The 21,109-nt window shown below is 53.2% G+C and overlaps 1 protein-coding gene across 1 annotated transcript in view; it reads left to right on the forward strand.

The window, feature by feature from the left end:
• The window catches only part of Cfap77 (cilia and flagella associated protein 77), a 116,753-nt gene that overhangs the window by 25,293 nt on the left and 70,351 nt on the right, over window positions 1-21,109 (forward strand). The gene's annotated exons all lie outside the window — the stretch shown is intronic.

The following is a 21,109-nucleotide window of genomic DNA, read 5'->3' on the forward strand; positions in this document are numbered from 1 at the left end:
CATTTTAGAAAGATCCCTCTGAGTGTGGAAAAACGGGGGCATTCTCACGGTGTGGATTGTATGGCTGTGAGTCTCGAGTATGTGATTGCAAACTAGAGTAAACAGGAGTGGTGCCTTTGAGTAGTTACTGCCTCGTCTTTAGTAGCACCTAGGTAAGTTTAGGTGATTTAATTCAATGATATCTGTTAAACAGTTGACTTGTCATGCTCCTGAGTTCTTAAAGGGCTGGTGAGCGGGTACAGGCCGGCTTCCCTTACAGGTGTCTTAGGAGGATGTAATCACTATGACACATCAAAATCCAGGGTCCCTGCTCCCCCTTCCTTTTTGCTAAGCCAGCAAGGCCCTCCTGGTGGGGGTGCAGGGCCACCTCCCAGCTCCCTCACTGCTTCTCTCCCTGGCTGCTCAGCTCCAGGAAGCTCCATGAGCCAGCAACTGGGACGCAGAAGCACTGTCCTCCTTCCTCTCTTCCCCGAGTTCTGGGCTGAGGGATGCAGTTTTCTGTAACTTGACTCAGCCTCCCTGACTCATCTTCACATAAACCAGTCATGTCATAGTCTCAATGTTACTCTGGGTATGATGCTCTAGTTGACTTGTCCAGAACCAGGACCTTCCCTATGGTTGGATCCTATGGTGCTGTGACCCAGGTCACCACCCAGGGAATATCACTATCTTCAGCATCAGCAATATCAGCACCTTGCCATCATCTTCATCAGCAGTGTCACTACTGTTGCCCTCCACAGCAACAGCAGCTGTGACAATGACAACAGCTCGGCTCCACTGAGCCCTTCGCGTGGACCAGACACTGGTGTGGCATGCATTCTCGGGTCAGATCCTCCAATGACCCCACAGGAGTCGGTACTATTGTTATTCCCATTTGACAGCCAAGAAAACCAAAGCTCAGAGAGGAATAGAAACGGATTTGAGGTCACTCTGCCAGTGAGAGGCCAAGCCAAGAGCTGAACCTCCATTTTGGCTGACTCCAAAGGCCGTCCACTCCACTCCATGTCATTGGCTATTTCCAGAGGAATGACAACTGACCCTAGAACACACACCAGGTCACACGGCATCCTATGTATAGCACTTCATTTGCTCTTGTCATCTGAGAGTCAAGGAAGCAGAGACTCAGAGGAGAAGGGACTTTTTAAATCCCGCCAGTGGGGCTGGAGATGTAGCTCAGTGACAGAGCTCTTGACTTGCATGCATGAAGCTGTGGATTCCATCCTAGGAAGGAAGGAGGGAAGGAAGGAAGGAAGGAAGGAAAGAGAAAAAAGAAAGAAAAGAGAGTGGACCCTGAGCCTGGCCTTGAACTCTGCGGGGTGTGGGCTGCCCTATTTTACATCAGCACCATCTGGAGTCTGGGCTGTTCTTCAGCAAATATGTCCCATAGATGGCACTTTCTGATGCATCCTGTGTGTGTTCCCAAAATAGCGGTTGAATGACAGTCCAGCCTCCCAGATTTGAAGCTTGTGAAGACCACCGTTTCCATCGCCACCAGCCTTCCTTCCTGGCCCCCCTCCTAAGTACACAACACCGGGGTTGTTGGGACAGCCTGCCTTTGTTTTCAGAGTGACGCGTTGAGAAGCACACCCCACAAATCTGTCATTTGCATACTGTTTCTTTGGGAGTAGGGGGAAAAGGAGGCTGTGGGCCAGATATTTTCATGCAATTCTGCTCATTATTTACGCAGACAAGGAGATATTTCAGTAAAACTGCACTCAACTCTGAGTGACAAGGTATCTTTCTGCAGTGCAGGGTTCAGGGAAATTGTAGTGAAGTTGACAGGTTTTTAATGCACAGCTGCTATTCCACTGAAATATGGCGTGTTTTTATTTTGAAAGTACAAGATGACCTATTTATTATCTGTGATTCGAGCTGAGTTTACACGCTCCGAAACACAAAGGGAGAAGAACAGCATATTTCTTTTGGGGGCCACAGACTCCCTCTCCCCCTCCTCCCACACACCACACATAAGAAAACATCGCAGGCGGAGTGTTCCGAATCGGAGTGGACGCGTTTTCCTTGAAATGACAGGCTGCCTTGGAATCACGGGAGAGAGTTGCCAATTACCTTAATCATCCTCCTCCAGGTAACCAGGAGGTGCTTAGGTGCCTCTGTGCAAGGGGTGAGCAGGGAGTTTGGGGAGGCCAACAGACCTACCTGGGCGGGTCTGAATACTGGAATCCTGCTCTTTTTGTAAAGCACGGCTGGGGTCTGCTGTGCGTGGCCGCTTGCTCTTCCAGGTGTGGCTGGTGGATAGCAGTGTGTATATCCAGTACTTTTGGAAATGAAGAGTCTCAGCCCCTGCCCCAGGCCTATGCAGCAACAGAATCTGCATATCAACCAGGTCACAGGGGATCCACGGGCATATTACAGGGTGAGAAGCGCTGGGTGGGCCCAGAGGACCCTCTGTCTTTTGCTCAGCTTATGTGAAGCTCAGTTGCTGGTAGTCATTCACTTAGTCGGCATCTACTACGTGCCAAGAGCCAATCTAGATACTAGAAATGCAGGGAAATAGATAAAGCCCCTGTGCCCCGTTAGAGAGTTTGCAGGCCAGTGGGGGGCAGCCAGGAAGGAGGCATCACAAGGGAGATGGGTCAGGGGCCATTCTCACCCAGGAGGAGTGGCGTTTGCATCTTGGTGGGATTGTAACTTATCCAATAAGAGAAAACACACACACACACACACACACACACACACACACACACACCCCTGGGTTATAATCCACACTGTATCTTTCACACAATCTCATGATCTGCTCAATTTTTAAAATGGAGATGAGATTCACGTAGTGTACAATCAGCCATTGCAAAGTGCAGGGTTCGGTGGCACTTGGTGTGTTCACAGGCAGCAAACCAGGACCTGCTAGGAGGCCGCTTCACTCTAGAAGAACGACCGCCTCCTGCAAGAAGTCACCCTCCGGTCCTCTCGCCTTTGGTCTCCGTGGATTTGCCTTTTCTAGTTTGTAGAACAGGAATCCTATCACGTCCTCTTAGCCTCCGGCTTCTCGGCTTAGCCTGGTATTTTTGAGGTCATCCGCACTGCAGCATGTGGGGGCTTCATTCCTTTCAGTGGCTAAGCGGCACCCCATTACATAGAGAGGACACAGTTTATCAACTCACATGTCCAGGGACTCTCGTGCTCACCTAAAAATAAAAATGAAAAAGCAAACCTCAATTTAAAATAGGCCTCTGTCTCGTGGGAAATGGGCTGCCCCGATAGCCTGGCCCTCCACGAGGCAACAGTGCTGTCTGGATTATTACACCGTCAACAAGTGGCTGGTTGTCATTTATAAGGACATACGCAGCCGTGTCCCCATAGGTTAGCCGTGGACACAGCCAGTGTTCTTTCCAGAGGAACAGCGTGGTCTGTGAGTCTCAACTCAGAGTGTCACCGTGAAAACAGGCTCAGGGGACAGGCTGGAATAGTGGATATCGGCCCTGGAAACCGCCAACGTACCACTGCGCGGAGTCCCAATGGTTCTGGGCCAGTTCTCCTTCCATTCAATCGGCCATCGAGTTCAACATTTTGCGTGTCAGCTCTGAGCTGGGCCTTGGGTAGAGGACAGTGGGCCCCCAGTGCCTCCAGGTCAGGTGCTTGGAACTCAAGGGATGGGACCCCAAGGGCCATGGTGAAGAGCCTCACCCAGCCCCTCACAGGCCTCTGAAAACACCCCCCCCACCCCTGCCCCTTCCCATTTCTACAGAGAGAGGCCTTTCAGTCCCCAGGAAACTGCTTGCACACGGCAGCCCTGGGCGTTAGCAGCTGCAACGGAAGGAGGTATTTGTGAGGATGAGGCACTCGGATGGATCCTTCCAGCCAAGCAAACCAGGACCCACCTGCAGCATTGCCAGGGAGACAAATGCCACATCTGGAAAGATATCTGCATAATCCACAGCTTGTCATGCGGGCAGGAAGTATTCCCTCTCCTTTGAGAATCTGCCTAATTATGGGCTGGCTAGGTGCCAGGAAAGAGGAACTGGAGAGAGATAAGAAGCCGCCCTCTCTCAACACATCCATGCCACCTCGTCCTCTGAGATTGTGGCTTCCCTCTTGGGAGGGGTGGAGGCCAGACTCCAGAGAGACAGTCACGGCATGGCAGAAGGGCCGAGCCTCGTGCCCCCGGCTGGCTGACGGCGTCTGGGCCGTGGTCTCTGAAAACCTGCAGTTTGGATGTGCCGGGAAGCCTGTTGTGAGCCATTTGTCACTGCTGGTGAAACACCGGCATTTTCAGGTTCTTGAGCATTCCTCCTTCTTTTTAAATTCTTAAAAATTGCAGTAAAATCGACATAAAATTTGCCATGTGACCATTTTGTAGTTGTTGTTGTTGTTTTGTTACCAGGGAATGATCCCAGGAGTGCTTAACCACAGAACCATATCCCCGGCCCTTTTTAAAATATTTTATTTAGAGACAGGGTCTTGCTGAGTTGCTTAAGGCCTCACTAAGTTGCTGAGGCTGGCTTTGAGCTGTAGATCCTCCTGCCTCAGCCTCCAAGGTCACGGGGATTATAGGCATGCACCACTGTGCCTGGCCCATGTGACCATTTTCAAGTGTCTAGGTAAGTGGCCTTGGCTACATTTGCAGTGCTCTGCGACTGTGGCCACACCCATCTCTGGAACTCTTGGTCCTGCCAGGTGACAGTGGACTCACAAAGCTCTAGTGCCCATTCCCCCCAGCCCTGGTGGCCAGCCTCCACTGTCCGTCTCTGTGGGGGGATGTAGTGGGATCCTATAGTGTGTGTCTTTCCTGGGCCTTGTTCATTTCACTTGGCTCGCTGTCCTCACAGATCCTGCAGGTTGGGGTGCCGGCCAGGAGGTCACACCGGTTGGCTCTGTTCGGTGGATCTCCCTCCACCCATGCACTCTTTTGGCTGTTGACACCTTTTGGCTCTTGAAAATGAAGTAGATGAGAGCCTTCCGCCAGTCCTGTACCGCTCGCCCCCATGCCTTCCAAAGTGCTGTCCTGGGGGGGCTCCAGCTGGGTGGTGGTGGTGGGCACAGCTCCACACCTGTGTGATCACGGCCTTTCTGTAGGCCTTACATGGCTGTGCCCATTATGCGGCTGGGAGTCACCCAATCACGGACTTACCTCAGCGCTCGGTCTGCTCACGGGCACTGTGCACACCAGAGAGCTTGGCCCTTGGGACAGTCCACTGTGGACAAAAGGTTGCCAAAGCTTCCTTAGACTCTAGGAAGGTAAAGGGTCAGCTATGGTGGCTCCAGGGAGCAGGACTGGACTCTGGGCCTGAGCCTGCTGGGCCCAGGGGCGGGGCAGGGCTTGAAGTGTTGTCACCATAGAAACATCAGCTCCCACAAACCCAGGACAGACGCTTCCTATTGCTTCTCACTGTCCTTTAATCACTAGGCAGCCTGTCAATCACGGCTGGCCAGCTGTGGTCTGCAGAGTCCGACTCGGGGAGGCCCAGGAATGTGCATGTTATTGACTCCCCTGTGATACCCGTTCTAGCACCTCTGGCCACACTAGCAGGAGCCCGTCTGTGCAGCTGAGTTGCTGTGTGGACCCAATGCTGGCACTCTTGCCAGCCCCCTGCCTGCTGTGAGGTGACTCATGCCAGGGAGTGGGCGAGGGCAAGATAAGCAGCCAATTCCTTACCAGCGAGTTTGGGGTCAGGAGAAGTGTTAACCTTGATTTTGGAATTGTTTGGGGCTTTATTGAGGTGTAATTGGTAAATAAAAATAAATTTGCAGCATGCCCTTTTGATACATGTTTAGTTACGAGGGGATCGTCATTACCCTATCCACTGCCACACCTCGTGTTTTGCGGCAGCTGCTGTTGTTTTGGTGTGGCGAGAAGAACATTTAAGATCTACTCTCGCCAGTTGTGGTGCACACCTGTAATCTCAGAGGTTCAGGAGGCTGAGTCAGGAGGATTGTGAGCTCAAGCCAGCCTCAGCAATTTAGCAAGGCCCTAAGCAACGTAGCAAGACCCTGTTTCAAAATAAAGAATAAAAAGGACTGGGATGTGGCTCAGTGGTTGAGCACTCCGGGGTTCAATCCCCAGGACCAGAGGGGGGTGGGGAAGATCTACCCTCTTAGCAAATTTCAAGTGTACGATGGGACCAGAGGTCCCGTGTTGTGAGTTAGACTCCAGAACTTTTGTCTCTGTGACTGAAACTTGGTAGCCTCTGACCAGCAGCTGTCCCCGCTCCTCAGCCAACTGCCTTTCTGCTCTCTGATTCAGAGAATGTGAAGTCCTGCTGTGCTACCTCTCTGAGCCTGGCTTATTTCACTCAGCGTAATGTCCTCTGAATTCATCCATGCTGTCTCCAAGAACGAGGAGATTTCCTTCCTTGTCCAAACTGAGTGACACCTCATCTGTACTGCCACCACCTGTTCTTCCTCCGTTCATCTTGTGATGGACACTTGGGTGGCTTCCATATCTTGGCCACTGTGAATAATGCTGCCATGACTTGAGGGTACAGAAGTCTGACTTCATCTCTGTGGCTATCTGCTGGGAAGTGGGCTTGCTGGGTCACAGGGTAGTTCTGACTTTTCTAGCAACTCCTCTACTGTTTTCCATGACGGCTATACCACGATTTCAGAATCATCTTCTGTTCATGTCCCGAGTCGGTTCCTTCCCACAGTGCCCTTTGCACCAGAGGCTTGAACCAGAAGCTCAGCTAGCTGGTGTGGTCAGAGCAGCCCAGTGAGAGCCAGGCCTCTAGACACCCGCACAGTCACATGTGACCAGCCTCGTGAACTTGCTCTGGAGAATCTGCATGGCTGCCCCGAGTGGTGGACCCTGCAGTGTAGCTGCTGCCTCCCTTCCTTATGGCATTGCATGGTCAAGCCGGCACAGTGGTACCACGTCACCTGCCAGTTAGCACCTGCCTCTTTGGGGAGATGCAGAGAATGAATTAGGTCAAATGAATGGATCATTTTTTATTTTAGCAGGCCCCTGCCAAGGAAAAAAGCAACCACTTTGCTCTAATTCAGGTCTCCTTTCAAGCTTGGAAAATAATGAAAGCAGAACCCAGAGAAGAGTAAAGCAGCCCCCCTGGGCAAGTAGCATAGGCCTCCTCTCCCCTTGCTGGCCTGTTTCTACTACTAGGAGCGGGGGGCCTCTCCCTGGCCGTGCTCATTCATACAGCAGTGTGCAGATGTGGCCCTGGTCTGCACAGATCAGCGTGCAAGCTGCACCCAGGGCGTCCTCATGTGTTCTGGCCTAACACTGCTCTCAAGTAGACACTCAGCTGTGTGCAGTGGTGAACACAGGGACTTCAAACACTGAGCACACGTATATGTTGGTTAGAATGAATTTCTAGAATGCTAAAAGGTAGAACACACCAGAAAATTGGGCTGACTAAAGAATCAACCTGCTACTTCCTTTCTGAACTTGACCCTAGAATATTTCTTAATAGAACACTCAGCATCCAAAGAAGGAGCAAGACTTTCAGGAGTGCAGGTCACACGCTGGCAGGATTGCTTGTCTTCCAGGGACCCATGAGCCACCGCCTCCTGCAGGTGGGGGCCGACAGGAGAGGTAGCTACTGTCAATGTGCTGACACTGTTATGTGCTTTGTTTGGGAGCAAAGCTTAATTAGATGACAACTTGGAGGTGCTAGCTATTTGCAAGATAATGCTAGTCTCCTGAGCTGAGGGCTAATTTAGCTTTCTCATTGAATTCAGAAACGGGGAGAGGGGAGCTGGAGTTGTAGCTCAGAGGTAGAGCCCTTGCCTAGCAAGTGCGAGGCCCCGAGTTCGATCCTCAATACCACATGAAAATAAATAAATAAAATAAAGGTATTGTGTCCAAGCACAACTAAGAAATAAATATTAATAAAAAATAAAGGCATTGAGTCCACATACAACTAAAAAAAAAAAGAAAGAAATAAAGGAGGAGAGGGAAAAATCTCAGATTGGGGTAGAATGGTAGCACACACACATCCCACACCTGCAGATATTAAATGACATCACAAGACTTCCGTGGCATCAGCCTGGGAAAGACTGTGGCCCTGAGAGTCGGGGAGGAAGTCTGGCTCCCGCAGTCAATTGGACTAAGTGACTCTCTCCCCGCTCTATACATGGCATGGGGTGGTGGAATGGCGTGTTTTGGTGGAGCTTTGACACAGAGGGACCTGGTTTTGAAACATAACCACTTCTAGTTGGGCAGGCATTATTTACCCTTTCTGCACCCCCAGCTCTTTGTAAAGCTGGGACGGTGACACCCACCTCCTGCAGTGTGGCCGGCATCATAGGAGGATGTGTGGGCAGTACGTGGCCGGCTCTGGGGCTCCCTCGTGCTGCTAAGCAAAGCCTCCTGCTATTAAAACAGTAGAGGCACACGGGGAGCCGCAGAGCTGCCTCTAGAGCCACCAAAGACACTATGAGGTGACAGGGAAGCCCAATCACTGGGACAGACAAGGACAGGGCAGCCCAGAGGTGGGAAGTCAGAGGAGGCACCCCCGAGGGCCAGTCTGGGGGTTGGTTTTTAAGAAGCTCTATCTTTCTCTCTTACTAAGGTATTTTTCGTGCTGTGTGTCTCAGCCATTCTCAGCACGGGGCTGGTCTAATCCTGGTAGTCCTGTGCAGTCACCTCGCCCTCAGGGCACAGGACGACTTCCTCACCTTCCAAAGCTCTTTGCCCTTGAGCTCTGGTTCCTGCCCCAGCGACAGACCACTCCCCAACGCCCAGCTGCGTCTTTCCTGGGGTCTCTTTCCTGGGTCTCCCCTAGGCCGCCGGGCGGTCTCCTATTGTTGGCTTCCTTTGTTAGCCTGGTGCGCCTGGGCATCGCCTGGGCTGCAGGGGGCACCAGCACTTCCCTCCTTTCTATTGCCACGTAGTTTTCGGTGGCATGGATGTGCTTCCATTGCTTATCCATTTGTCCATTGATGGACACCTGGGTTGCTGCCAGTTAGGACAGTGGTGACTCATGCTACGAGGACTTTGCACATGGATGTCTTGTGGGCATGGACTTTGGTTGCTCTGGGTAAACATCCAGGAGAGGGACTGTTAGGTGACATAATAAACACGTGCTTGACTTTATAAGGTTCTGCCACACCATTTTCCAAAGTGGCTGCTCTGTCCTGAGTTCCTGCCAGCAAGAGCTGAGAGCTCCAGGGGCCCACGTCCTCACCAGGGCTTGGGATTGTCAGGTTTTTTAAACTTTGACGCTGGATTTTGGAGAATGACTGGGAGTTTGGTAGGCAAATGAGGTGGGAAGGATATTCCAGGCAAAGGAAATAGCAGGTGGAGAAACAGAAACAAGAAGGGTACCACGGGAGGGGTACCACGGGTGGGGTACCACGGGTGGGGTACTACGGGTGGGCCAGCATTGCCGGGCCAGCAGGGTAATGTCTGGGAGTGCGGACATCAGGATAGCAAGAGATGACCTTGGGATGTGGACTGAGGCTAGACCTGGGTGGGCCTAGACTGCTCATAACAAAAGCAAGGCCTGCAACCAGCACCCATTAAACCCTGCATATCAGGCACCCAGCTTCTGGGAGATAGGTCCTCCGGTTATCCCTTCTTCACAGATGGGGACACGAGGGACGGTTCATTAACATATATACCAGCAAGTAAGCAGAGATGTGAACTCTGGCGGTCTGGCTGTGCCGACCATGGGTGTAACCAGGACACCTTGCCACCCACTGGATGATCTTGGTTTGGGTTCTGCAGGCCATGGGCGGCTTCTAAAGGTTTTAAGCTGGAATGGGAAATGAACAGGCCTGGCTTTTTGCAAGACCACTTGTCTGCAGAGTGATGATGGAATGGGGGGCAAAGCCTGGAGGAGGGAAGACCCAGGAGGAGGCTGCGCAGCTGAGTGGGTAGGAGGTGGGTGTGGGTCAGGAGGCAGAGGGATGCTCAGATTGCCTGACTGGGGGAGGGTGCAGAAGCTGAGGGTAATTATGGGGATTTGGCCTCAGGCAAGGACAGTGCCTCCAGCCCAGAGGGAACCAGGAGCTAGGTTTGGACCTGTGCGTGTGGACAGAGGGTCTCACAAACAGAGGGCCTTTGGTGCTGTTGGGTTTAGCACTCAATGAGGAGCCCAGAGGCCTGCGGCCCTCGGTGATTCACAGTTTTGTGGAGGTCTGGGGTTGAGAGCCCTGCCCTGTGTGTGTAGGAGTTGTTGAGACCTGTGAGTGTGCCTGGTTTGGCACCCGGCACCCACACTGCTGCCCCACTCTAGTTCTCTTGTCCTCCTGGCATGATCTTTGCCCCCTCTCCATATCGTCCGCCTCCCCCCAAGTCCTGCTGCTGTGGTTTGCTCCTGGGCCAGTTGCTGTCCCCCACCTGCCCTGCCCCTCTAGTCTGCTTCCTGCCTGGAGTCAAGGTCTCTTCCAGAGACACGAATCTGTCCCCATCACTCCCCCTTTTCAAACCCATCAGGGAGGACAGGTCGCTTGTGTCTGCTCCCTCAGGTTGGTCTGAGCTTGGTCTGAGTTGGCAGGGAGGGGGCCGCGACAGAGTCCTCTGTGGTTCCTCCTGACCAGGCGCTGACACTGCCTCCTTGGGAGCCTGCGCTTGGGCTTAAGAACAGGCCTGCCGCAGCTGGTGGAGCTGGTTTGGGCACAAACACTTGGAACAGGCGATACCCGGTGCTCATGGCCTGGCTCCATTCTGGTCACCTGGGGTACAGTGGGCCTGAAGTGAAGGGGGGCAGGCGAGCATCCCAGAAAGCACAGGTGGACAGGTGACGGAGAAGGAAAGGCCAAAGCCGAATCTGACTGTGACTTTCAAGTCTTTGAAGAGGAAGCCTTTTGGAAAAGTTGGGTTTATTTAGCTGCCACCAACAGCGGACGCCCACCAGGTTTCAGGCCCGTGCCCAGGATGAGGCTGAGACTCTGGATGAGGGCCCTGGAAGACACCTCCGAGAGGCAGAGTCCACCGGGATGTAAAGATGAGGTGCCCAAGAATGTCCCAAGCCCATCAGTGGGACAGGCGCCTTCTGCAGGGGGCTGCGGTGCCCTGGGAAGGCCGAGCCCAGCTGCAGAGCACGGGCTTCTCCAGGAACATTCCTGGGCCCGAGAGGGAAGGTAGGTCAGATGCCTTCAGTAGACCCACCGTCTCCATGGCCCTTTCTGCCTCCCAGATTCTTGGACTCTGAGAAGCATCTCCATTTCCATTAAGAAATCGCCTGCAGAGCACCCGGGGTGCTGAGTGGAGTCGTGTGCGCTCAGTCAGCGTGAACCACCGGGCTCCTCTCCTGCCAAGGACTGTGGCCCACGGCCACGACCTTGGCCGACCTCTCCGTCATGCCCACAGTGGGGCTCCCTTTCCTCTTCTATAAAAGGAAGCAGGTAACTCAGTGGTTCCTGAAGCCCTTCCCAAATTTAGAATTCAGCTTTTGAAAAAGCCGTTGTTATTTACATTTCCTGAAGGAGGAATTGTGTCTCCCGCTGGCTGGAGTTGAAGGCAAAAGACTGATGATGGCTTGAAGGGACACAGGAGTATCTTGTCTTTAGAAGGGCCCTGGAGGTGTGGGGCCTGGAGTACCCAGCGAGGGACCCTCGTCCTGCATCTTGCTGCCCACATCTGTAACAATTCCTGTTTTCTGGGGTAGGATTCGGAAAGCCTGGACCACACTGCACGCTTTCCCCCTTAATTATCTTTTGGTGTCGGCTTCCAAGTACAGAGGAACCACTGGCTTTGCTAATTTACAGTACTCTCTTCTGGAACACTGTCCCTTACTGATTCAGAGAAAGGAGGACGTTTGTTTAATAGATTAGCATTTTATCAGCCTGCGGATTTGCACCAAAGCATAATAATAATAAATTACAGACCTAATAAGTAGGCTGCCCAGGAGGATGGCGGTGGCACCCCAATAATTGATGTACATTCTTTGGAATTTAGGGGTGTCATAATTTATCGGGGTTCATTTCTTCTATCCAATTTGAGGAAAGGCAGACGTGTTTTGTAAGCAATAAACACTGTCATTGTATTTCTTGGCTAAGCAGAGAAAAGCATTATTACTTTTTGTCTATTTCCTGGTTATTACTGCAACATCTGGTCTTTTCTTTATGGGAAAGAGTTTATCAATATTTCAATTATAAACTCCAATTTTCAGGAGGTTTGTAATCCATCTTTTAAAAATCAGACCAGGCTGGAAACAGTGAGTAGCTCATCATCCCAGAAACCCAGGTGCTCTCTAAAATATTAAACAAACAGGTGTAAGGCAGTTGTAAGTGTCTTTCAACTTTTAGGGTGAAACTTTGGCTTTTCTTCCCCACACGAATCAAGTGGAATCAAGCTTCTTTTCCCGTCACAAGGCTCCGACGTTAGCAGGTTTCTGCTGCAGCTGAAGGAACAGGCGCTGGAGCCCGCGTCTCTGACTGTTTAGTGGCAGGTGCATTCCAGAGAAGCCACCCGCAAATCACGTTTTTTTTTTTTTTCTTCTTTTTGGTTTGTTTTTTTACCAACCGAGGCTGCTTTGATACGACAGACACCCCTTTGAGCAGAACTGCGTGATGAATCCTCTCCTAGAAGTGGAGGCTTCTTCAGGAAGGCAGATACACACTCCTAATTATGCGACCGATATGTTGGCCTCGAAGAAAGCCACATACCTGTAAGTGTGGCCAAGGGCTGCACCGTCCTGGCCACTGAGTGGACAGGGCCAGTCACCCAGTGGCCCAACCTTCAGGTATCAGTGATGTCCTGTTGACTTCCATCAGTCCCTTTGCAGAGCCAGCCCTGCCCCCAGGCCCAGCCACCTCTTTTAGAGACCCCTTAAGTCAAAACTAACTGATCTCTCAGAGCATCCAGGGCCACCTGGAATGGGGACATCATAAGATGCCATGACCCCACATGCAAATTAGCCTCCAGTTACAGCCCTGGTTAGATTTTGTTTTATCGACTTGGCCTTTAAGAAAGAAGTTGACAAATTAGACTGCACGAGGACACCAGTGGAGGACAGCAGCCTTAGGCAGGAAGGCTCAGCCCTCCTGGGGCCCAGCAGGCGTCTTCTTTGTGCCACCTGCAGATGCAGCTGGACCCTCCGTAGGCCTTCTGGGGAGGGAGCTTTGCTCTTGGTAGTGTTCATGTTCACAGAAGACCCCTTGGTACTTTGTTGTCTGTGGGCTTCTCACTTAGAAAACGGAACTGGGACACTCACACCTGTGTTCACTCTGCCCCAACAGGAAGCAACCCCCAAAGAGAGGGTGAAGCCCCAACTTTAGGACTTGGAGGGTATGGAGTGTGGGCATTGAGGCCCACGGACCCAGGTTCTCATCCAGCCTCAGCTACTTGCAGCACACGGAACTCTGAGCCAGCCACCCGACCACTCTTGTTTTCCTGTCTGTAAAATGGAACTGTCACAAACCTTGGCATGTGGCTAGGGATTCACTGAGAATGTGGGAGCGTGGTGCCTGGTGTGCACTCGTTCATTTGCTGGATGGGTTTTTATCTAGCACCTGCTGTGTTTCAGGAACCATCTCAGGTTCTGGGGAACGGTGTGGGAGAAATGGGTCCCGTGCTTACCAGCTGGTAGGAAGCGGTGGACAGTAAATAAGTGACCTTGTTAGCATCTCTGGTAGTAAATGCCGAGAGCAGGGGGAGGAAGGCTGTCCCCAGTTGATGACCAAGGAGGGACTCTGTCCTTGGTGGCTCTTGTGTGTCCTTCCTTCCAGGCCCACTTCAAAAGGCACCTCCTCCAGGAAGCCTGGCCTGACCCTTCCTGAGGTCTGCCTGCCCAGCTCCCAGGCTGTTCCCATTTGCTCAGCCAGCTCTTAGGATGACTTGCCTGCCCTGAGGGTCTCTAGGCCACCCTTCGGTTCTGTTTGGGAGCATCCAGTTGGCTCCAAGAATGCTTTCAACTGAGCCTTAAAAAGTGAGATGGGGCAGTGTCGTATGCCCCGCTGGGAGCAGGAGCCCTGGCTGTGGCCCCAGGCGTGTGGATGGGTTTGAGTGCGGCCCGGCAGGTCTCATGAAGATTTCCTGCAGCACCTCCTTCTTGGTGAGCTCACTCTGCCTTGGGTCCGTTTCTTTTTCCCGGGTCTCAAACAACATCAGGTCAAAGAAACTGCTCAGTTTGAACAACTACCACCTGGGCGATGAGAAGAGGCTCTGGAGCCAGCTGTAGATTTAAAGAGATCCCAGGCAGCTCTTTGGAAAGACCCCTGGCTGGTCCCCCTGTGAAACAACAAGGACAATCCCTCTCCTGCACTCAGGAGCCCGCTGAGCCCCTTCCCCCGAGGCGAGGAAGATGAGGCTGGGGCTGGAGCATCGGCCCCACGGATCCCTGGGCCCCATTGCAGTGGGACCCTGGGTGGCCCCTCTCCAGCGCATGCCCAGGTAACTGACAGGAGGCCAGAGGAGGAAAAAGGATTATAATAGCGACTTTGCTATTATTTTTCTCTGATAAAAGTGCGGCGAGGAAGAGCTGGATCGTGCCACTGCCTGGTTTTTCATTTTGTGTTTTTGTTTCATGCTTCAATATCTTCCTCCAGCTGCTCATGTCGCCTTTTCTTTTCTCCTCGCTTTGATCTATTCGTTTTCCCCAGAAATGGGGTTTATAAATCATTGTAATGCAGCCTTGGGAAAGATGGTGCTTAGTGCAGGGAGAAATACATCGCCGCTAACAGCCCCGGCAGGGAGAAAAACTCCCGCCTTGGAGCCGGGTTCCAGCGACAGGTTACTGATGGTATTTGCTTTTCATGTCTGCGCGCGTGCCATCGGGGCAGGGCCGGAGGGAGCGTTCCGCGCGGCGCCTCCATCATATTTCAAGTCTCCTCCGGCAGGCGAAAACAAACTGCTCCTGCCTGCTTCCCAAGGAGGCGAGAGAAGGGGAAGGCGGCGCAGGCAGGGTGGGAGCATCGGAGCCCGCGTGTTCCTCTGGATCCCACCTCGGCGAACGCCGGCCCCTGGAACGTCTCTTTCCCTTCCCGAAACCAGGCTGTGCCTTCGGGTTGGATGTAATTAATCTGGCGTTCCGGGTCTTGTCCAGCTCTCCCAGGCACAGTTAGAAGTCTAACAGCGCCATCGCTGCTTCCCGGAAGCCCCGTGCCTGCTCTCCCTGTCATGTTTTATGGTCCCATTTTCTCTGCAGCTCAGAGCAGCAGAGAAACTCCAGGTGTGGGTCCCCTCCTGACTCAGAGCAGCCTCTGTGTGTGTGTGTGTGTGTGTGTGTGTGTGTGTGTGTGAGATCCAGGGCTAGGCAATGAAAACCCTGCCAGGCCCTAAATCAGAGCCTAAAGACGGGGCCCATGACACCGGAGCCAAGTGTGTTTGCACAGACCTGGCCCCCGTGGGCCTGAGTCACCTGAAGCTGCTTACAGCCACAGCCACAGTGACAGGCGTTACCCCAGGTCTCTCCACCTCTGTCTGCCTGGCCGGGGGCGTGGAAGGCTCTGCTGATCTCACCTCGCCCTCTGCCCACCCTTCTCTGCATCGGGCCTTTGGGCTGAACGTTTCCAGCACTGCTGCAGCTCCCCATCATCTCTCCAAGGAGGCAGGTGTTCATCTGAGCAGTGGTCTTTGCTCAGCGGAGGGTGATGTCTATTTCCTTTCAGAGGCCAGCCGCACACGAGACGGAGTGAGAAGGAGACAACTAGTTGGGAGACTGGCACTGAATAGCTCAGCACCGCCCCACAGAACTTCCTGGGTAGAAGAGCTCGGTCTCTGCTCTGTCCAGCAGGGATGCCACAAGCCACACGGGGATGCTGAGCACTCGAAATCTGGCTACTGAGGAAGGAGACCAAATTCCTGGTCCAATTTAATTTTAACTCATTGTCTAAATGGCACCGTGGCTAGTGGCTGTTGAATTCGGCAGCACAGATGAAGGCCGCTTCTCTGGAAGACACGGAGGGGGGGCTTCTTTGGGTCGTGTCTTATGTTACTCTGGCAGCCACTCTCTCAAGCAGACTAGCCTGGAAAAGCGTGTGCATAGGAGATAAAAGAGTAGGGAAAAATCATGAAATGATTGAGGTCTTTTGAAGTTGACCTCTTTCTCCAAGTACAGCCGGGGTGAAGATGGGGGCAGATTTGAGAGCGAGACCAGATCCTGGCAGAAGCCCTCCTGTGGCAAAATTAAAAGATAATCCCAATAAATTGTGACTTGCTTTCCTGGTAGCAGCTGGACTTACAATCTGGGAATTGTTTGATTTAATCCTTGTGTATCTACTCCAGCCTAGACGGGTTAGCGGGTGTGTGTGAATGCTTGTGTGTTTGAGTGTGTATATGTATTGTATATGTGTATGAATGTGTGTATGTGTGAGTGCATGTGTGCACATGTGAGCATGAGTGTGCATGTGTATGTGGGCATGAGTGTGTATACATATACACACGTGTATATATGTGAGTGTGTGTGAACATGAGTGTGTGTATGTGGGTGAGTCTGTATATGTGTGTGTTAGTGTGTGTGAACATGAGTGTGTGTGTGTGTGTGTGTGTGTGTGTGTGTGTGTGTGTGAGCATGTACTTGTGGCAGACCTTGGAGAAGCATCTCCCTTCCAGGTCCCCCAGGGTCCTTGCATACAGGCACCACGGGGTTCACTGACCAACCCTGCAGGGGACAGGGAAGGACTTCTCTGGCTGCACCAGCTCCGGGGACAGGAGAGCCCTTCCTCTGCCTCCTGCTGCTGCTCCCTACTTCTACTCTGGCCCCAGCTTCTCTCCCAGGCCCTGGGCAGCCCAGGGATCAGACTGCCTGGCCCCACCTGCTCCCTCCATGTATGCCCTGGGCCTGGGAGAGAGACTTGACCTCCTAAGACAGGGTGGAGTGGAGACGATGATGGCACCCACCACCACAGAGCAGCAGGCCCACAGACTGCTGAGTCACACCGTGCAGTGCAACTTGGCCATAACCAGGAGCGAGGACAGGTCCGGCCCCGACACTGGTGAACCTGAAGCTCACCCAGGGAAGAAGCCAGCCAGAGGCCACGCCCAGGAGTCTCGGAGTCAGGAGGGTCAGATGGATGAGTGGGGCTCAGCGGGCGCTCCCCTGCGGGGTGAGGGGGTGGTTCTGGCTCTAGAGAGAGCTAGTCGGGCAGCACTGTGAACGTCCTGGATGTCCTGAAAGGAGAGAACCTTCAGATGGTTGGTTTTAGATTATATAATTTCCACATGAATAAAAAAAGATCTAGAAGTTCATGAATATCATTGTCAGAGCCCTTGGTCCAGTGACCGGCACGTCCATCCCATGCTGGACGAAGGCTGGCTCTTAGAAATGGTGCTGTACCAGGAAGCTTGACCTCCGCAGGAAGCTTCACGTCCACCCCAGATCCCTCGGGAGGATCAGGCCACACATATCTGGCACTGCTTGGAAAGTCATCGTAGCAAGGAGGGTGCTCTGGATGGCACCTGAGAACAGGACAGGCAAAGGCCCTGCTGTTTCCCGATTAGACAAAACCCACACGTTGGCCAAGGGGTGTGGTATGGACAGGCTGGAGCAGGGTCGGCTTCCTCCCGCCCCTGCCCGAGGCCTCGAGGTGCAGCCAGGGGCACCAGCTGCCATCTGGCCAAGGTACAAATTGCATTTGCTTCATCAGGCCTCCGTCAGCTCGGGGACCACTATTTCCCGGCTGCCTGGTCCCCAGCAGCCCGGGGGGCCGGCCGTAGCGCAGGAACAGCTTGATTCCTCAAGCCCAAGGAAGCTATAAATCTCGAACTTTAATCATGTCTTCATGATCATTCAGCAAAGAGCAACGGAAGATTTATTCTATGGGGACGGCACGAGGAAGGCTGAGGGGCTTGTCGTAGGGAATATTGGTTTAGCAAAGGCAGACTGCTCCCCGGGGCCTTTCCTGGACCGGCCGATGAACGATGACACCGATGGCCATAACAAGGCAATTACTGGTGTGTGTGGGCAAAGCTTTGTTAAAGACACGCAGCCCTCCTGCTCCGGCGGGTGGCTGGGGCCTCTGTCATGCAGCGTCACCCGCCTTGCAGAGCCCCAGCCGCCTCTCCCCGCTGATGCTCCGTGCGCCCGCGTCCTTGAGAATGCAGTAAGCATTTTTTAAAAGCCCCAAGGGTCCTTTCCAGTTTTCTCTGCAAATGTTAAAGAGGAGGAGAAATCAAGGAAACCCAGATAGGACTCTGTGGTCCCTCGCACACGGCAGGTACCTGATATCTATTTATTGAACATCTCTGCTGCTTCATTTTATGGGAGAGAAGAAAGAGGTTCAGAGAGGGAGCGATTAGTAACTGTCACACAGTGGGTCTCCCAATTCCCAGTGTGAGCTGGCTGCTTCCTCATCTGGCCTTGTTCACGGAACTCAGTGCTGGAGCAGCAGGAAGGGAGCAGCCTCCTGGGACCCAGAGAGAAGCCCAGCCTGGTTTCCTGGGGGTGGGGTGGTCTCTGGGGGGCGCTGCTTCTGAGTTACTCCAGAAAAATTTTAAATATATGCCAGTGTTCCTATCCCTCCTGTTCCCTTTTTCCACATGTGGGACTCGGCTCCACCGTCTGTCTCTCAGGCACAACCTTCCCACAGCAGGGGTGACTCCCTGCTTGATAATGGCTGTGAGTCGTCCCCTTATTCTCTGTCCCAAAGAACACGATTCTGCTCCCCATGCCTGCCCTGGACGTCCGTGGTCATGTATGTCATCTCGTTTCTCAAGGTTATGAAAGACGTTGGTGCGTAGGTGCACAACTCTCCGTAGGGTGTGGTTGGGGGCTGAAGGGTCCCCACACTGTCAGGTATCACAGGTGCTGAGACCTGCCCTTCACAGGTGGCCGACTCACTCCCCTGCAGCCACCTGTGCCCAACTGCCTTCCCATTCCCAGCCTTTTCCAGCTGCCTCTTCCAGTGCACCCTGCTCTGGTGGCAGGTGCTGTTCCTGGTGCTGCGCAGAAAGACCCGGGCTGTCTTCAGGGAGCTGACTCTCTGCAGGACATCCAAATGGACTTTTGGATGAGGTGGGGATCTCAGTGTCCCTCTGGCCAGGGGCTGGATGTCCCGGGTCACTCGCACTAGAGGAGCCAGCCTGGCCAATAGAGCACCCTAGTGGTGCAGGAGAAAAGGGACACCAACCCAGTGATACAGAGGGTGGACCACAGACGTGGTGAAGTGTGCCCTGCACAGTGTCCTCCTCACCTTCTGCGCATGCAGCCCAGGGCTCTGGAAACAGGTCCGGACTTCAAGAGAAGCAGGAAATCAGACCTGAGAACAGACGCGGGGCCCCTGGAGTCCGCATTAACAAATGGGGCTGCCAACGGGGAGGAGGCACAGTCTCCCTGGCTTGTCCTGGAAAGGCCTGAATGCTGCCCGGGTGCTCTGAGCTAGGCATGGGCTGGCCGAACTCCTCCTTCCTCCTGGACAGAGGCAGAGAGGCTGGGAAGGACATGGGAAAGAGGAGTGTCCACCTGGTGGCTCCTCTCAGCCTGCTTCTCCTCCTGGGAGGTCCCCCGAGGAAGGCCAGCTTCTTCCCCAACCGTGAAGACACTCGGGTCTTTCCAGGAGACGGTACCTAATATGATCTCGAGCATTTTAAAATTTCGTGTCTGAAGGACACGTGCTGCATTCCTGGTTGGTGCCTAGCGCGTCCGTAGCCATGCTCACCACGGCATGAGCCAGGTGGGTCAGGAGACTCGGCCTTTGTGGACCTCCTCCCAGGGACGCTGCTGATGTCCCTCATCTCACAGAGGCGGAAACCCAGGCCGGAGAAGTTAAACGACTCCCAGGCTACAGAGCTGACAGGTAGAGCTGAGGGCCAACAGCTCTGCAGAGCTGTCCGGTTCCCGAGTATCGCTGGAGCGGGCAGCTCAGGGGCAGCTCCAGCCCACAGGAAAGCAGCATCCGCGCCTCGTGTGGTATGAAGGGTCCCAGAGCCACTGTGGAGGAGGGGGAAGGAAACCCGTGGACGTCATTTTAATCACGTTATTCAACCCTCTCTGTCCAAAATGGCCTCACTCCAACGTGTAATCAACGTAAACATTACGAACCGGTGCATTTCATTCCTCTTTTTGGACCACGCTTCTGAAATCGCAAGTGTCAATCACTCACAAACTCTGGGATTGGGCTGCCACATCTCCATGGGGCTTGAGAGCACGGGGGCTGGGCCTCTCTGTTCCCACCGGCTCCTCCCCCCTCCCCAGGGATGTCTCCAGGACCAGGGCAGATGGCCACAGCCCTCACCTGACAGCAGCCTGCACTGTCTGACACCTGAGGCAGGGAATCAAATGCTGGGTCCTGCGAAATTCGTCTTTGTGGTTAGAATGTGAGCCTCAGGTGACCAGGGACTGCAGTGTCTCTTTTGCTGGCTGCTCTGTCCCCAGTGCTTCCACATAGTGGCGGTTCATTTAACGACTTTGAAGGAAACAGTGGGCAAACGCACACATGTCCTTGTGGATGAGCACCCAGGCTAACTCAGCCTCTGGATCAAATCAGGATGGCCATTTTCAAGTGGGAAGAGTCAGAGTCACTCTAAAACGATCCCAGTTTAGTTATATTTTCCAGCTTCTTGCCCCTTCCCTGCAAGTTGCCTCTCTTTCTTCAATAGGTATAAATGCCTAAAAAGTAGACTTTTTTTTTTTTTTTTTTTTTTTTGAGAAGAGGTCAAAACTCTTCAAACTCCTGGGCTCAAGTGATTCTCCTGCCTCAGCTTCCCAAGTAGGTGTGTGTCACTGGGCCTGGTGAAAAGTGCCAGTCTGGGCCACCTGCACCTTTTCAATGGAGTGGAGAATCCAAGGGGATGGTTGGGGGGGGTCCACCTGCTGGGACAGGAGGACTCGGGGAGAAGCTGGGGCCAGGGCAGAGGTGCGGCTTCGGTGAGTGGGGGGCCGCCTATGCAATCACAGAGACATCCCGCCCCCCAAATACCTTACAAAAGAAGACGAAGGCAAGATGAAACCCTCTTCCATCCCCCTAATTTGTAGTTTTCTGGTGTTAGCAAGGCTTACAAGACACATGCTCCCAATTAGCTGCTCCTCTTAATTTAAATGCTTCATAAATTATCTCCTGCGCGTGTGGATTATCACTTCATAATGTGAGTTAGCATTTAAATAAATAGCTGTGGTGTAGGAAATTAGAGAGGTTTACTTCTGAGGCGCTGGCATAATGAAGGGAAATACCACGGCAGCTGAACAGGGGCAGGGGGGGTCGGGGGGGAGGGGACCCACAGGCTCATCCCCGTTTCCAGAAAGCCGGAGTTATCTGCAAGGCCCTTCCACCCTCCGCTGGCCTCGGCATCCTCCTCTCTGAAGTTTATTCCATCTGC

The sequence above is a fragment of the Ictidomys tridecemlineatus genome, chromosome 4 (genome assembly GCF_052094955.1).
Source record: "Ictidomys tridecemlineatus isolate mIctTri1 chromosome 4, mIctTri1.hap1, whole genome shotgun sequence".
Taxonomy (NCBI): Eukaryota; Metazoa; Chordata; class Mammalia; order Rodentia; family Sciuridae; genus Ictidomys; species Ictidomys tridecemlineatus.